A 19,341-nucleotide genomic window follows, 5' to 3' on the forward strand; every position below is an offset into this window, starting at 1 on the left:
ATACACTAAAAGGCAAAAGGTGATTATTTTGAAAAAACAGTTGTAGATTCACTGAAGTATACATACTCTTAAGGATACTATTGCTAGGTACACATCCCAAAAGGAAGCAAAGGAAAAGCAAATGGACCCTTATATACAAAAGAGTTGTAAAAACTCTTTTCACTGAATCAAAGAACTGGAAAGAAAGGAGACCACCATCAAATGAGGAAAGGCTCAATAAATTATGGTATATGACTGCAGTGGAATATTATTTTACATCTAAAAATGACAAAAGGGATACTTTCAGAGAACCCTGACCAGACACCTATGAGCTAATGCAGAGTCAAATGAGTGGAACCTGAGGAACAATTAATACCACGTCAATTTATTTCATCCCAGCAGAGATCTCCAGACCAAGACTGGAAGTCTTTATGCACAGTGTCTGAATAGGATGATGGTATCTCATGCATAGTTGGCCTTACATGTGGGTGCAATGGGTGAATGGTTCTAGATAAGTCTTGTCCCTACAAAAATGTCTTCCATGTTGACCCAGGGTGTCTGAAATTACCCATAATTTACACCTTAAGGAACTATAGGTGGCTATTAACATGCTGATGTTACAACAGCACTGGGTGTGGCCAAGTTCTATGGAAACTGGCATTGCTTTTTGTAGACAGCAATAAGCAACTTGTATATTAAGGCAAAATCTTTTTGATTGGTACATGTAATTATGAGGAGATGAGGTTAGTAGACATGCATAGGACATCTTACTAAGATTATCTGTTACTTACTCAAAGTCTACGGCTTTAAAATGGAGTCACTGAGGCTTACTCATCCCAAGTAAATGACATTACACGTATATCTGTATATGCTAACATACATGTATGTATTTATTTCAGTGTGTATGTATTTGTATCTTTATGCATGCCTTTTTCACTTTAGCTCATTTCAATAAACATTAAGTATATATCTCCTGTATGCCAGGCACTATGCTCTATGTGGGATTACAAATGAGAAAAAGACAATCCCTGTCATCAAGGAACTTGTAATTCAATAGAGGACTCTTTTTGAACAGGGAGGGAAGGCCAACAAGGAGCATTATAAACACATCATACATACACCAAAAACTGCACCCAATACTGCTGGGTTTTTGGGTAATAAACTCTTTTTATCTTATTTCCTGAATTTGCCTTAGAGACCAGGGTGAGGCCCTACCAAGATACTCTCTGTCTCTGTTTATCTGTCTCTTTCAAACACACACACGTGCATTCACAAACATACATATACACATGTATTATATACAGATATATAGTTACACACATATGCACATGTATAATGTACACACATGTAGACACACACATATATACATGTATTATATAGTCACATGCATTGACATACCTATGCACAGGTATTGTATACGAACATGTAATTGCACACAGGTATATACACATGTATTATGTACACACATGTAGTTAAACCAAACATACACACCATGTATTCCATATTACAATACTGCCATTTTGGAGCTCAAAATCAAAACGTTCCTTCCAAAGATTTAATGGCTCTCTTATATCTATATGGGCAGGAGGCACTCTCTCTAACTGGATCCAAGGACACTGCTGGTATTCCTACTCACCTTTTCCTCTCATCTCCTTAGGGATCAGTTCCAAAGCCTGAAAGTCAGAGTCCTCAGATTTAAGACCACACAAGGCACTTGTTGCTCCTCTCATTATGGAAACAGGCTGCAAGGGACCTAAAAACACGTAGATGATAGCACATATAGAAACTGCCAATAGACAGATTAGTCAGTGGTCTCTGTATAAATGCAGAGACATAAGCTGGGTCTATCCAAAAGACCAAGATCCTTTCTTCCGATGTCACAAATGCTGGGCAGACAACTCTAAAGTTCTCATCCTTGACAATTCATTAGAACTTCTTTCTCAAAGGGTCAATGTCTCTTCTCTGCCCTCTAAGGTTTTATTGTTTTCCTTCTTGTCCTTATTTGTAGGTTACTCATTTGTATTGCTAATGGCCTTCCTTCAATGAGCATTGTGATTAGAATGATAAGATGGTTTAGAATGACCCCAGTAGGAAGAGCAGCCTGCTTGGAGTCAGGTGCACTGGGTTTGAGTTCTAACCCTTATTCACTGTATTCCCTTTGACAAATCACAGCACCTCACTAAGTTCTCCTTTCCTCGTGTATAAAACAGAGATAACAACATTAAATCGGAACTTCAGAAGAGAATATGATTATTCCTTAAACAGGCATTTTTGCTTATTGATCACACAAGTCATTTCATCAACCATCTTTGTACTTTTCAAATGCTATCCTCCACTGTCCCCCAGACCTGGGACACAATGTCTCCTGACCTCCCACTTTGTAGAATCTTTCTTTCCCTCCAAATTGGGCTTAAATGCCACTTTCCACATGAGACGTCTTCTGATTTTTCTAGCTGCTAGTGCTGTCTTCCGAATGAAATAACATTTATTCTGTACAGAATAGTTACAGATATACATGTGGTGCCATCTTTCCCCTAGAGATTTTAAATTTCTGGAGGGAAGGTAGGATTTCATTTTTGTCTTTGTGTCTCCACATCTAGCACAATGCCTGTAACATATTAGGTGCTTAATAAGGACTTGCTTACCTGCACACACCTAAACTACTTTGAAATAACACAGAAAAACTATATACGTATACATGTGTATGCAAGAGTGCATGCACACATGCATATGTATGTGGGGGATTACTGCTCTTACTTGGATACATCCATGATTTCATCAACATGGGTAATTCAACTCAATGAATAGGATGTAAGTTATACTGGCAAACCCAACCTCTTCTTCTGTGTTACTCTTCTCCAAGGACCTCCCATAAATTCCCCTGTAAAAGAGTTCTACTCAACCTGCTGGGAATCTCTCCGTGCTTCTTCCTACATTGTTATGTAGGTGGAGCGTGTGGGTTGTCCATTGCTTGTCTCTCAGTCTACGCCCATCTTCTTTCCAGATCATGTAACTCTTTGGTGATCTACTCCCCTAGGTGTAATTCCTCATATTACCTAGTACACCCTGCTTCTGACTGTCAGGTAGCTCTCCATTGTTCTGCGCCTTACCCTCAAAAGTAATTCTTTTGGAGACCATGGGATTCAGAGCGATATATTATCAATGGAAAAATACTGAAAAAAAGATTGTGTGTAAACATAGTTATATGCATATATATATATATATATATATATATATATATATATATACATATATATACACACATATATACAATGTCTACACATAATATATGTAATGTGTTTATATTGATTTTGAGTATGCATTGGATATACATACATGCACATTGTGTGTATATATACATACACACAGGCACATGTGTGACTTGCCCAGGCTCATACAGTTAACGAGTATCTAAGGCTGGATTTAAACTCAGGGCTTCCTGGCTCCAGGTTCAGTGCTCAATCCACTATGCCACTTAGCTTTATGATGTACCAGCATGTACACATAAATATACATATATGTATAGGACACTGAACTTGGAGTTAGGAAAATCTTGGTACCAATTCTGCCTCAGACCCTTATCTGCAGTGTGACCATGACTAATGCCCTTCACCCCTCTGAGGTTCAGTATCCTCCTCTAGAAAATGAGGTAAGACTTGAAGGCCTCTTGGGTCACTTTTTAGCTCTAAATATAAGATTTAATGATCTTATTAACTACAAGTCTCAACCCAGGGCACATTCTTTCTCCCCTTGGTTTTTCCTGCATTCATCTCAATTCTGCTGAGGGAGTATTAAACTCTGGGGCTTTAACCTACAAGTACAACATCATCTATATACAGGAATATCTGGAAGGAGTCAGCACTTATAGGAAATCCCTCCTCCATTGGGACTCAGAGCTGGGCATCCTTTCTGGCAGCAGCAAAGACCTTTGCTGATCACTCATTGTTCTGTTCTAAGCCTCTTTGAATGTGAAAAGCAGTTTTCTTAGAAAGTCACCCACGTGGTTACAAGACTCTTCTGAGTTTTAGAGCAGTAACAGGAGACATCTTATTGGAGGACATTCAACAAAAGGGGCAGTTTCCTCTTTTGAATCAAATAATTAATAGTTAAAAAAATGAGTACAGTGGGATTTTATAGTTTCTGCATTTTTCAGGCAACTATGGGACAGACTTCTATGTGGTTCTACTGTAGGATAATTTGCCAACGTCTTCTTTTTCCTTCTTATACCATCTTCAACAATATCCTCTAGTGTAGTCCAAACTAATAATCTTATGTATGGATCTGTCCATTTAGCTTCACTGATCAAAAATCTTCAATACATTGGTATATCCTGTCAAATTCAAAGTCTTCTCCCTGGCATTCAAGGCCTACATTATCTGGTACCATCTTCCTTTTCTTGCCTTATCTCATTCTCTTCTCCTCATCTAAGCCTGTTTTGCTCCAGTCAAACCAGACTACTCAATGTCCTTCTACAAAAACGCTTACACTTCTGTTCAGGCTATTCCAGGTCTTTGAGACTGTATCCTTGGATGTGTGTCCATATTATTCACATACAATATTTGTTGACATGGGAAAGTAGGTTCAGTAAGAAGGTGTTGCTATTCTGAAATTTGTGGGGTGGACGGACAAGGGGGCTATTATTTTAAAATTCTTGATTTTTCCAAGCATTTGGCATCACTCCATCTTTCAGACATAGTAAGAATCCCCTGACTCTCTCCCAACTGTGTTAACTCTAGCATATATCTCCACTGTGTAGGGTCCTGATCCACTCTGAACTCTACTTCCACATGTTATACGTTGGAGATTTTGATATTAAAGTCCCCAAATAGTGATTTCTCTACCATTGACAGCGAAAAGAGTTAATAATAAAAATCTTAATATGTCTTTCCCACTCTTTTGTGTCTGCTGTTCTCCTAGTTTTTAATCTTTACATACTCTTACCATGATATGGCTTAACTGAGTTTCAGTACACTTCCTGCAAAAACTTATTTTTCCCTGAATTCAAAATTATTATCGTATCAGTAGCCAGTATTTCCTTTCTCTTACAATACAGTACATTTCATTTTTTAAATGTTATGTGAAGCTATGTCCAAATTCTCCTCACTCTTCTCAGAGTATTCATGGTAGATGGGCATGAGGTTTCTGCATAGCCTTCAAGGTTTTAGCTTTTCTTCTTTCCTCCATGTTTTCCACTTTTTTTTTCTACTTTCCTCGTTGCACAGAACAGAGAGAGATCGAATAATAACAAGAGCTAGAATTTATATAGAACTTGAAATTTGGCAAAGTGCTTTACAAATACTAAATTTTATTTTTAGAACAACCCTGGGAAGTGGATGTTATTGAGGTCGACAGGCATGCATGGCTACACACATGAGTGAAGTGACTTGTTTAGTGTCATACCTCCAGTAAGTCTGGATTTGAACTCAAGTTTTTCTGACTCGAGGTCCAGCACTCTATCCACCATGTAATCTAACTGACTCCCATTAGAGAGCATATTGATTTAATGTTGTGGGTCTTCCTGAGTTCTTGTTAGGGCTTCTTTACCTCCAAATTATTTGCAACATATGACAAAAAGCTATAATTATGCTCATGGTTGTCTCTTTGCAAATATTCCTCCTAAGTAATGCACGAAGAAGTGATCCACGAAATAATGTTTTTGATGAGCAGGAAGGGGACTAGGGAGGGAATAAGCCTTTATTTAGCATCTGCTACGTGCCAAGCACTGTACTAATCATTCTATACTTATTATGTCACTTGTTTCTCATTAGGCAGTAGGTGCTGTTCTTACCCCTAGTTGAGGAAACTGAGGCAAACAGAAGTGATGTGACTTTCCCAGGATCATATACTTAGTAAGGGTCTGAGGTTGGATTTGAACTTGGGTCCTCCTGACTCCAGGCCTAGCTCAAGAAAATCAACTAACTACGTCAACTGTTGCTACAATTCTCTTTTGTCTTCTAGTATCATTTTTAGCAAATATGCCAAGACTTCTATGATTCAGTTCCTCTAGCATATTGGTCACTAGGCAAGGATCTCACTTTTATTGAGAACTAAGGTAAAGGTAATAGAAAGTCTAAAATTTGTGTGATTCTAGCACCCTTTAGGGACTTTAGTTTTTTAAGTTCTATTATCAATGCAGAACCAGAAGGGGCTCCCATAAGTCTAGGAACAGTTTTATGCATAATTTTTCTTCATGTGTTTCCATTTCCAAGGTTTCCACTGCTCTGCTTAATCAAGCTGTCTACACTGTGTCTTTGTGACCTTTCTAAAATCCACTTTTTATACGACAGAATTTGCCAAATCTTGCACTCTGTGTTCCTGGTCCCCCTTGTGCCATGAAGAGGGACCAGAGTGGAGTTTTTGGAAGGTTTTTATTTTTTATATTTGGACAGGGCATAGAGAATAATAACATAGACTCTCATCCAGTCCATTTCAGTTCCTTCCCACCTGAGATCACATAGACAGGATCCAAAGCAAAAACAATGCTGTTCCTGTGACCCTCCCTCTTCCTTCTTTCCCCTACTTGGGATCAGGGGTGTGCTGGGGCTAGCTCAACCTGGCTTATGAGAGTTGGTTGTTAAATTTTCAGTGTTAAGTATTGACACCTTGGACATCAACAAATACTACAAATAAGGGCTTGCTTTTTTATCTATCATCCGGAAAGCAATGGCAAAAATGCTAACAAAGCAGATTAAACATAAAAATGTGTTCTGTGTACATTTTTTTTTCCCCTGTATGGCTGGTTGTTAATGATTTTCCTTCTGTCTGGGACTCTTTGGCTTGATGGCTTAAGTGCCACCTTGCTTAATTTTGTCAACGATACCATGTTGGGGTTACTAGGTGACACAGTGGTTAGAGCACCAGCTCTGAAGTCAGGAGGACCTGAGTTCAAATCCAGCCTCAGACACTTGACACTTACTCGTTGTATGATCCTGTGGAAGTCACTTCACCCCGGGAAATAAATAAATAGATAGATAGATAAATGAAACCTCAAATGAGCGTTCATTCTTATGCCAGCCATAGTGCCAAGTGCTAGCTATGCCACTGTGGTAGGGCCTGCATCACTGCATTCGTCATCTGCAGAAGGAGTACAGCAACAGAAGTGCTCAGAGGCAGATGGCCTTCTTCACTCACTAGCTCAGTGATTTTCCTAAAGGCTTTAGTATTCTCCTTAAATAGAAAAATGTGGAAAACGCTAGACTTAAAGCCAGTTCAAATTCTGCCTTAGACATTTAATACCTCTGTGATTCTGTACAAAGTACTTTGAAAAAAACTGCTTACCTCAGTTTCCCCACCTATAAATTGGGGGTAACAATAATACTTAACCTCTCAAGGTGATAATGAGAATAAGATGAGATGATAATAACAATGATTATGATGAGAGAATTGTAAAGTGCTTTACAAACCTTAATACACTACTATAACTATTCACTATTGTAATCCTCTAGGTTGTTTCTACCAGAGGGAAGCCCAAAACAGGGTTGGTGATAATCGGCATTAATCATTTTCTTGGCAGCCAGATAAATTAATCTGAGGAATGAAATGAAATATTGCTCAAAATGTAAAATCTGTTATCTATACCTATTTTCAACTTTCAGTCAAATATCTGATAAGATTCACAATAGTTGGCCAACTCAGCAACTCTGGACCTTTTTCCATGTGGTTCCCAGTCCTTGTCTCTGCTTTATATTCCCAGCACATAGTCCCCCTCCCCATGCTAAGGATAATAATTACTGTGTGCTTTGCTCATAGTCATTGCTCAACTAATATTTCCTTATTTAACATTCATTTTCCTGACTGCCTTAATGATTTCAATTTCTCTCTCTGTGGTATGACCTGTGCTGTATTGTCTCTTCCCTGGCCCTCACACTCCAACATGCTTGGCTTCATTAATCTGTTCCATAGGCAGGGAATAAAATTATCTGAGGTAAAAAAATCCATGGACCACTTACCCAGCAGTGCTACAGTCTCTGGGTGTGCCGTGCCTTCATGGCCTCTGGTAACAGCTGAGCAAAAAAGGAAAAAAAATCACCATGAAAACTGATTCTTCCACCTCACCTCTGCTCTCAGAAGGTAAAATCCATTATGATACAAGTGGGAGACAATTAGAAACCTTTCCTTCCTGGGAAATGTGTGGTTTTCCATGAACTTGGGACAATAGGGCCAGTGGAAAGCACGTGACTAAAAATCCAAACAGGTGTTCATTCATTAAGAGCAGCAAGAACTAGCTGGTCTTTAAACCAGCTGAAGCAAAAGGCCAGGGTAAAATTCATCCATCTTAAATAAAATGAGGAAACAGACACTTCTCTTCCCAAATATGTAAAGAGCTTTGAACCAAGTGGAAAGGCACTCCAGGAAAAATAGAGTCTGGTGGGGAGAGAGAGTCATTGCTGATCCTTGGATCTAGGGAAATCAAGCTAATCTTGCTGAGTTTCAATTTCTCCTGTAAAATGAGGATAATATGCACCACCATATGCTGCACTCTAGGCAGCATAATGTGCATCAGGAAAACCCAGGTTCAGACTCTAACATTAACTGTTTTTGCTTAAAGCTGATTGGTGCTGCCTCTGACACGTATCAATGAGGTGTCCCTAGGTAAATCACTTAACCTTTTAGTACCTGACACAATCGTCTAACACTATATGTTGCCAAAAATGTGCTCATCTGCATTGATGGAGAGTTTCCCACCAGGAGTTCCCTACATCAACAAGATCATATATCTGTTCATTTCTGCCAAAATAAGGATGACACATGCCCTCCTCTACCCCTTAGGCTTTCAGAAGCAGAATACATTAAATGGAGGAAGATGGAGAAAATTTCAGACTGAACTACATAGTATTCGAGGCCCTCTACAACATGGTAGAAGCCTGCCTCTCCATGTGCTATTGGATGACTCACTGCCTCTCAAACACAATCAGAGCTCTCCCCTCTCCTTGCCTTTGCACAGATTCTTCCTGTTCCCAGATGTTCTTTTTTCCTTTCCTTAACTGTTGAGTTTCTACTCATCCTTTAAAGCCCAGGTAAGTGTCACCTCAAGCAGAAACCATCCCTGATGGGCTAGACTTTGTCATTTATTTAGTTGGTCATCAAACAGCCAGATAGCCTACCCTTTTACAATGCCATTCCATCTCAGTGAATGCTTCCTAATTCATCAATGACTTTCCTGAAACACGAAACCCAGAAATGAATACAGTACTTTTATCTGGGGATTGACTAGGACTGAGTACATTGACATTGTTGTCTTTCTACACTTAGAGACTTGGAGACTAAGCCTCTCTTAAGTCATTGCCAAGCATCATAAAGCCCTTCTTTGGGGGTATGTGGAATGGTGTTCCAATGCGATCTGGTGCACCAGCCCTCTGGGCCGTGACCCTATCCTGTGCTGCAAGAGCTTGGGTTTTGGGGTTGCCTGTATCAAGTGTGAGCCAGGCTTCCAGCTTCAATCATAATTTCTGTGAAGCCTTAGATTATGTCAGCTATCACATTCTTAATTCATCTTGAGCTTGCACGTCCACTAAGATCTTCAGATCTTCTTCAGATTGTGGAAAGGATGGCACAATCTATCACTGGGCTATACCTCAAACCTGTCTAGCTTTGTAGGATCTGCTTGGCAATTTACAATCCTCTTCTACCTTCTTTGAGAAGGCCCACACCCTCTCACTAGGCAGCAGAGCAAAATTAGAATGGACATGTCTCCCTACAAGATTTGATAAATAATGCTGAGGAAAATCCCTTCTACATACCTTCCACAGAGGAATCCTTTAAGCTGCTGTCTCTAGGGACTTCAGCAATGACTGTGAAAAGCGATCACAGAACTTGAATTCATAATCCACTTTTACTGTAAATGCCAAGATAGACAAGTGAGTATTAGAGATGTGGAAGAGACTTCAGGAAGTAGCTGTAATCTAGTGATTCTCAAACTGGGGTCAATGAACTTTTTTGTAACGTATTTTCGGTGTATCCATATATATTGGATACATTGATATATTACTTGCTGTTCAGTGGTCTCTAACTCTTTATGCCCTCATTTGGGGTTTTCTTGGCAAAGATAAGGAATAATTTGCCATTTTCTTATCCAGCTCATTTTGCAGATGAGAAGACTGAGGCAAACAGTGTTACGTGACTGTCCCAGAGTCACACTGTGTCTGAGGCCTCATTTAAACTCTGGGAGATGAGTCCTCCCGATTTCAGGCCACACACTATGGACTTTGGTACCACCTAGTGTCCCTTTATTGATATATTCTTTGGCACATTTTATTTTTAAAACACATATTTTGATAATTATTTCAATGTGATCAAATTTCCTTTGTAATCCTGCGTCTTTTATTTCATTTCAAAACATTATTTTAAAAGTGGTCCCTAGGGTTCACTATACCCCTTTGGAGAACCATGAATGTCCAAAGGGACACACACATGTACACACAAAATATTAAGAACTCTTATTATAATCCAACACCATAATTTTATGGGTGAAGGAACTAGCCAAGAAAAGTGAAATGACTTTTGTAACATCATTGCCCCTGTTAGTAGTGGATCCAGGGAAATAATACAGATCTTTTGACAGCTACTCTGGTGTTCTTTTTGACATGTAGGAATGACCCCTAAGAAAATAAAAATCTATTTCTTCGGTTGTAACACCACCTTAACACTCAATAGTCTCCCTGAACAGGGGAATTTATCAGATTGGCAGAGAAGAGAACAAAATCCCGAGGGCATGCAACACACCCCGGACAGAATTGTTGTAATGAACTCCTCGGGGTGGTTTTGAAAGTCTCCTAAAATCTGGTTCCACTCTATCTTACTCTCTTTGACACAGTCTGTATTCTATATAAACTTGTCTCCTCAGTTTTCTCAAGACAGAACATTTCATGCCTTTGCCCAGTCTTCTGCCATCCTTGAGATGTTCTCCCTCCTCACCTGTGCCTCATAATACCCCTAACTTCCTTCAAGACTCAGCTAAACTTTCACCTATTACTTGAGGCCACTTCTGATTTTCCCACATGCTAGTACCTTCCCCACTGCAGCAAATTACTTTGTATGGACTTTTTACATCTGTTGTAGGCACTTAACTGTATTCACGTTGTAGCTTCTTTCCCCCAGTAGAAGTAAGCACCTTGGACTGTTTTGGTCTTGCCTTGGTATCACCAGCACCTAGTACAATGTCTGGTGAAGTACATGGAGGGCTTTGCTTGGAATCAGGAAAACCTGAGTTTGAATCCTATCTCAGAAATTAATTAGCTATGAGATCCTGGGAAAGTCACAACCTCTCTTAGGTTCAGTTTCTTCCATCTGTATAAAATGAGTATAATGATAATGCCTACTTACAGAGTTGTGATGAGGATCAAATGAGATAGTCTATGTGCAAATTGCTTTGTAAGATTTAAGGTGTAAATAAATGGTGGCTATTACTACCACACCCTCACCCTTATTCACTACCACTAGTCCTCTTTCTCTTTTTCCTTCTTCTCCTCCTCCTCCATGCAGCAGATGAATGTATTCAGAGGAGGGCAATGAGAATGATAAAAGCCTCTGTGAATGCTATATGAAGATTGGTGAAAGGAACTAGGAACATTTACAACGAAGCAGACTAAGACAGGGGCTCCCTGATTCCATATAGTTGAAGGACTATCATACAGAAAACAGTTTTGTTTTTGTATCCAACTCTTTGTAACCACATTTGGGGTTTTCTTGACAGAGGTACTGGAATGGTTGGCCATTTCCTTCTCCAACTCATTTTACAGGTGAGGAAACTGATGCATACAGGGTGAAGTGATTTGGCCAGGATAACATAACTAGTACATTTCTGAGGCCAGATTGGAATTCAGAAAGAACTTTCCTGACTCCAGGACCAACATTTTATCCACTGCACCCTCTAGCTGTTCCAGAAAAGGGATCAGACTTGACCTATAGAGGGCAGAACTAGAAGCAGAGGCAGATTTTGACAGTGTCAAAAAAAATATTAGTTTGAGCTATTCAGAAGGAAAATGAACTTTCACAGCAGGCGGTGGGTTCCTCCTCCTTGGTAATATTTCATCAAAGACTGAATGAGACTTTGTGGAGGATATTACAGAGGAGATTCTAAGGTAGCTATGTACAGTTTGGAAGGCTGATCTCTAAGATCTCTTCCAGCCAGGAGATTCTCTCTTTCAATTACGGAGTGAAAGTGTCCAAGAAAAGGTAGAAGCAGCCATACTTCTCAAAGGCGTGATGTGGATGGTTTACAAATGGTCAGGCTTGGAACTATACTAGATTTTCTCAAGATGGGAAACAGACTCAACATAAGGAAAAATTTGAGCTTAAAGAGGAGAAGAAATGTGGTACAATGGAAAGACTATAGAGTTAGGAGAACCATATTCAAAATCCTACCTATTATAACTGTTTCTTTGTGATGCTGGGCAAGGCACCTAATCTCTCTAGGTATCTTTTTCCTCATCTGTAATATAAGGGTACTGGAGTGGATGGCCTCTGAGGACCCCTCCAGATGAATATCTTTGATCCTAGAATCAAAAGAACTTTGCCTGGAGGTATCATCTTGGGCAAGTAACTCATCTGTTACTTGTCCAAGGCTACTTTCTCATACACTTACAGGAATTAGACGTATAAAGGTCATTTAATCCAATCCCCTCATGTAACAAAGGATAAAACTGAGAAAGGTACAGAGGTGGAATATCTTGTCTAAAGCAGTCATATTGTTCACACAATGGGAGACCCAAACCCAGGGCTCTTCCCATAAGCCCTACCTACTTTGGAAATAGAGGGGCAATTCTTGACTACTGTAGAGAGCTCGGGTCTTAGTTCACTCATCTTTAATATTAGAGCTGGGCCAGATAACTCCATGGCCCTTTCTAGCTCTCATGTGCCATTGGCATATTAATCCACGTCTCATTTTTTCTAAGATGCCTTTAAACAATGCCCTCCTCATTTTCAGGACCATTTCAGTCCTACTTTAAGTCTTAAGGACCTCTATCATAGGCCCACAGTGTCAAGGAAATCACCACTGACAAATTCAGCAACACTTCTATGGTGACATCCAGATGTTCAGTTTAGAGCTTTCTGGTTGTATCAGAGCCCCAGTTACCCTCAGTCAATTAATCAATAGACATTTTTAAAGTGTCTACTCTGTGTCAGGCACTGTGCTAAGTGGTAGAGATACAAAAACAGGCAAAAGACAGTCCCTGCCCTCAAGGAGTTTACAATCTAATGGGGGTGTGGACAACATGCAATAAAGCAAGTTACATAGAGGATGAATAGAAGATAATTAACAGAAGGAAGATAATAGAGTTAAGGGATGGGGCGTGTGAAGGAAGACTTCCTATAGAAGATGGGATTTCTTTTCTTTAGACACTTGAAAGCATTTACTTTTCCAAAGTATTAGTTTGACATTACCAAAGTTCTCTGTTAGCAATTCCTGCTTGAGTGACCTTCCTTACTATTTTTAAACCTATTTAGGTATCAGTTACTCCAAACAGAAAATTAGAATGAGTCCTTAGCCAGTAATCTGGGTGTTTGGAAGGTATAGAGGAGCATCAAGAAGGGGGAAAAATTGAGAGGGACTAGATGCTACAGGGTAGGAATATTAAAAAGTTCACATGATACACATACATATATGTGTATATATATATATGTATATATACATATATACATATATATATACATATATATATATAGTTTACAAAGGTGACTTATTCATAACTACCTTGTGAAACATGTAAGGCAGAAATTATTCCTCCTGTTTCACAGATGATGAAACTAAGACTCAAAAAAGGTGTCAAAGCAGAAGAAGACTGAACTTGGAATCTAAAGAGATTCACTTAAATACCAGCTCTGCCAATTACTCTGTTTGATCCTAGGCAAGTCATGTTGCCCCTGGGTCCTCTTTAAGACATCTGTAAGACAGGGGGATTGGACTAGATGGTCCCTGAAGTCCCTTGCAACTCTGAGGTTCTGCAATTCTGGGATGCCATGAGTAAGTGAATAAGTAAGTGAATGAGCAACAACATATTATCTTTTATCGTGTTTCTTTTGTGTTTTTCTCCTACAACACCTTTTGTTAGTTCAGTGGATTTCAATGGTGCCTGAGAGCTCTTGTGGGCAAAAAGCTCTGTAGAAGGAAAGAAAATACTTTGAAAATAAGTAAACAAACAAAAGAAAACCTGTTATTATCAAAGCCTGTTTAGGTACAAAGCACCATAATAGCAGTTATCAAAAAAAGGAATATCATTCTACATTATAGATTCTCCTAGGGTTTTGGGGATTTTCACAGCTAAGTTTCATGTCTCTAAAATAAGTGGACAGAGATGAGACAACTGACACCCTGAGAGAAGGGCCTTGCCAAGGTGTTGGGAAAGAATCCATGATACAAGGTTGTGTGTTTCTCTCCTACCCCACAGTATGTGTTATATATAATCTTTTACCCCTGTTATGCCCCACTTACACCCTTCAAAAGCTTTTTGAAACTTTCAGTAGACTAACTGGAACTGGGTATGAATCTTGGTTTTTCAGACTTTAGGGCAAGTGCTTTGCCTTCATCTTTAAAAAAAAATGTTGACGTAGATGATCTCTTAGGTCCCAGTCTCTTTCATGTCTCAAATCCTTTGATTCTATGAAGTTGGAATATGATGTGGATTGGAACCACTTTTCTCCCCAACGGCCCTTTGCCTCTGGTGATGCCCTTGTCATTGGCTTAATAGCAGCACAACAAATTCCCTTTGTAAAAGAGGAAAGTGTTGCAAAAAGGAACATGAACTCTGACTAGAATTTCCACATTCAGGTGTTTACGTGTTGCTTTGCCCCACACTCTACAACTCCCAGAGGACCCCTCAAAGATGAAGAGAATATCATCTGTACCCATTCAGATATACCTTCCCGTTTTGATGCCGCAGTACATGAATGAGATATGGTATAATGAGAAAGACTTACAGTCATTTGGGAAATTCAAGATCTCTTCCTTGCTGTTTGTATCTGAAAAGTTAACATGTTGGGAGAGAATGTTAGAGAGATGAGCTTCCAATTTCTCAAGCTCAAATTCAGAAACAAGGTATGAAGTCCTTCCAGGGCCAAATCATACAACTATAGAATGGTGAGACAGGAAAAACTTTGAGAGAAAGAAGATGAAGGATTCAGTTCTTAACTGAAACACCTTTGCATTAAGGCATTCAGAAAGGAATTCTATGAAAAGGGAAGGATGACTCCTGGCAGGTCTACATGGGGTGGTGGCAACACAGAAGCTCGAGGTGGGGGGGAAAGATCCCATTGCTCTAGTACTTGAGAGTTCATCAAACTCTTTCCAGAAAAAGGTCATGAGGTAAAGATAGTGTGAGAGTCAGTGTTCCCATGTTATTAAGGAGACTCATGGAGATAAGTCAGGGCCTGAAGTCAAGAAGACTTGAGTTCAAATTTGTCCTCAGAGGCTGATGAGCTGTGTGACCCTGGGCAAATCACTTAACTCTGGGAAGTGTCAAGTCTCTCCAGTATCTTTGTCAAGGAAAACACCATACAGGGTCATGAAGCGTTGGACATAACTACAACGATTAGACAACAACAAGAACCAAGAGGTGATTTGCTCATGGACACAGAACCACTAAGTAGAGCTGGGATGCAGAGACTGATCTTCTTGCTCCAGATTCAGTCCTTCTCCTGTTATACTAGTGCTGCCCAGTCTAAACTTTCTGGAAAAGTCATTTGAATGCAGCAAGCCAGCTGGACAATAAGAGATCACCCTTTGAGAAAAGAGGACAAAATGGTATTAATGAATCCACTTATTGAAAGAATCACTGAGATTGTAGGTTTCAAAAAAACCCCCAAATCCTTCGTTTTCCCACAGTCCCCAATGGGAGTAAAATAAATGAAACCAACATTCTTATTTCCTTTTCATCAGCTACAAATGGGTACTCACCTAGGGCCCGCAGGTGAAGGGCTATTTGCAAAACATGTCATGATAATAATGGCTTATATTTAAATGGTATTTTCTGCTTTCCCACAATGGCATATTTTATTATTCATTCTCAGAACCCCCATGGAGTTAGATAGGACAGTGAAAACTATCATCACATGGTAAATAAGTAAACTGAGGTTTGGAGAAATTGAGAGTCACTCAACAATTTTACAGAAGAGACAGAACTGGAACCCACATCTCAACTCTCATTCCAGTATTCTTTTGTACTTTAATCACTAGCTGCTCATACAAGCTGCTCATAATCACATACTTCTCATATATGACACCTTTGAACTTTATGTATTTTCACTGGCTGTTAAGCCTGCCTAAAACATTCTCCCTCCTTGTTTCTTCCTCCCCTATTCCCTTAAAGGTCAGCAAAAATCCCACCTTGTGTGAGAAGCCTTTTCTCATTCCCTTTAATGCTAGTGCCCTCTGAGATTACCTCCAATTTATCCTGTTTATAACTTGTTTGTACATAGCTGTTTGCATGCTGTGTTCCCCAGTAGACTGAGAGCTCCTTGAAGGCAGGGGAATGTTTCTGCCTTTCTTTGCAGCTGCAGTGTTTACTTTGGTGCCTGACACATCCATCATAAGTTGTTAAATGCTATTTGAGCCTGGCTTAATAGCTCACAGCTGTATTCCTTGTTATTTGGGTAGGTGAGCTTGGTGGATTGCATGAGTGTAGGAGTTTTAAATTTCCATGACAGAAATGCTGATTAGGAATGTACACCAATACAGTTAGTCCCTAGAAGGGGCGAACAGACATGGGCTACCTAAGGAAGGTGAACTAGCTCAGGTTGGAAACAGAGCAAAGTAAAGGTTCCCAGGCAAGTCAGCTGAATGGTTGGACTATTAAGTGGCTGCTGCTAAGCCTGGGCAAGATTTGTAAAAAAAAAAAAAAAAAATGAACGGAATACAATAGAAAAAATACAAGTAAGAACAAATAAATAAACAAAAACATAAAATTCATGATTGTTGACCTGATTAATGTGCTCAATACATACCCAAGTCATTCAGACTCTCTTCTGTTTTGGCTCAGCTCCTGACTTTTCCTCCTAGATCCCCATCTTTTCAACCTCACTTTCCCCACTTTTCCCCCTTTTCAGTTCCCTTTCGTGCATTGTCTTCCCAAATTAGATTGTATTCCCAAATCTTAGGATGGTGCATGGCATATGGTAAATGTTTCACAAAAGCTCTGTCTATCTATCTCAAAGGAAATGATCCCTCCCTCCTCATATTTCCCACCATACTTTGCCTAGATCTATTGCTTTTCCACTAGTCTCACCTTTTCTGCTATCACAGTTATTTGTGTTCTTGTCCCTATGAGTTTAAGATTCTTGGAGGTGAGGACAAAGGTCTTCCCAGGACTGAGCACAGGGCTTACAAACGAGCAGGCTATTCATCAATAGTTGTCATTGAATTGTACTGGACAAAGGACAACTAACAAAAAAAGAAGGAAACCCAAATTGATAATTTGTAGAGTTAAAAATCAATTTAAAAACTCTGCTAAGTTAGTGGTACTATATATAAAAAGACCTTATATATGTAGAACTTGTCACATTTTACAAAGCTAGAGTTCTAAGGAACCCCAGAATCCATCTAGTAAACTCAATCCTCACCCCATTCCCACATTACACAGGTGAGGAAATTGGAGCCCAGGAAAATTATTTCTCCAAGTCAATGTCAAAGGCAGGATTTGTGCTTCTGACTTTTGAGAGAATACTCTTTCCACGGTATTATGTTGCCGTCTTTCACAGCATTCCTCTCATTTAATCCTCACCACAAGTTTGATGGTAACCAAGAAAAGAATTATTGTCTCTGGGTTACAGAGAAGGAAACTGAGGCCCCAAAGCCTGTGCCTACACTGGCAGGCATCCTTCTAACATGAAAAATCTTGAATTCTGAGTAGGATGCATTTCTCTTATTTGAAGATCAGCCCAAACATGTTTGGGGAGGTTCATTAGAAGGATGTTGGTTGGCTACCAGAATACTTTTCCTTTCTTTTTCTTTTTTTCATAGTAAACTGTCACATGAAACCATCTGCTAACGTATGAAGGAGAGGAGAACCCATACCAATGAGTTCAGATACTCTAAGTGTTAATGGATGTAATCGTGAACTCTTAGAGGGAGGTCTGAGTATAATTTTTCTGTTGGTCTGAGGATGGGGAACTTCAGGAAAGTAGACAGGCCACAAATGCTCAAGTCATTTATGCCCATCATGGGCTTTCAATATATATGAAAATTCTTTCTTCATTGGAACTTAGAGGGAAGTATCACCTTTTTCTCACAAGTTCTCCCCTTCCCCCCATCCTCCCAGTAAAACTAAGGGCTCATTCAACAGGACATCTTTAAAGCCAGTTAGATATTTCTCAGTCCACATTGGATTTGAAAAAAGGATATTCACTTACCAGCAATTGGCAACATCAACGTTGGTTGGTTGATTGCTTGGTTGTTATCCTTTGTCTTCAAAGTGGACCAAAATAACATCACCATGATAAAGGGAAATTTCAGTGTGTCTGACTGTGAATGATCAGACCAATATGAGTTCGCACTGCTCTACCACAGGTTAGGCATAGATAGTGCATGTGAATATTTGGGGGGGATATTCCAAATTTGGGTATCCTGCGTTTACTTTGTGCTGTCTCAACTCTGTTTTGCTCAAAGAGCATAGCACCCTTTCTGATGTGGGCATGCCATACTGAACAGTCATGTGCCAGTGTCTCCCGTGTTGCAAAGTCAAACCCAAGGTTCTTGAGAGAGACCTTGAGAGTGTCCTTATATCGTTTCGTCTGGCCACTAGGTGATTGCCTGCCCCAATGCAAGTTCTGCATAAAATAGTCTTTTTGGCAGGCGTATATTTTGCATTTGAACAGTGCTGCCAGCACATCAGAGTTGCACTCTCTGAAGCATAGTTTGAATATCAGACAATTCAGCTCGAGCAAGGACTTCAGTGTCTGCTACCTTATCCTGCCAGGTGATCCTCAGAATCTTCCTAAGGCAGTTCAAATGGAAGCGATTGAGTTTCCTGGCATGGCACTGGTAGATCGTCCATGTTTCACAGGCATACAACAATGATGTCAGCACAACGGCTCTGCAGACCTTCAGTTTGGTAGTTAGTCTCATACCTCTCCTCTCCCAAACTTTTCTACAGAGCCTCCCAAACACTGAGCTAGCTCTGGCAATGTGTTCTTCCACCTCATTGTCAATGTGTACATCCCTGGAAAGTACACTAGCAAGGTAAGTGAACTTATCCACAGTTTTCAAAACTTCTCCATTTGTTGTAACTGATGGTGTGGTGATGGCTGATGGAGCACCTGTGTTTTCTTGGTGTTAATTATTTGGCCAAAATTAGCACACACAACAGAGAATTGATACATACTTCATTGCATCTCAGCTTCAGAGGCTGCATTGAGTGCAATGCAGAATCA

Source organism: Notamacropus eugenii, chromosome 2, assembly GCF_028372415.1.
Source record: "Notamacropus eugenii isolate mMacEug1 chromosome 2, mMacEug1.pri_v2, whole genome shotgun sequence".
Classification (NCBI taxonomy): domain Eukaryota; kingdom Metazoa; phylum Chordata; class Mammalia; order Diprotodontia; family Macropodidae; genus Notamacropus; species Notamacropus eugenii.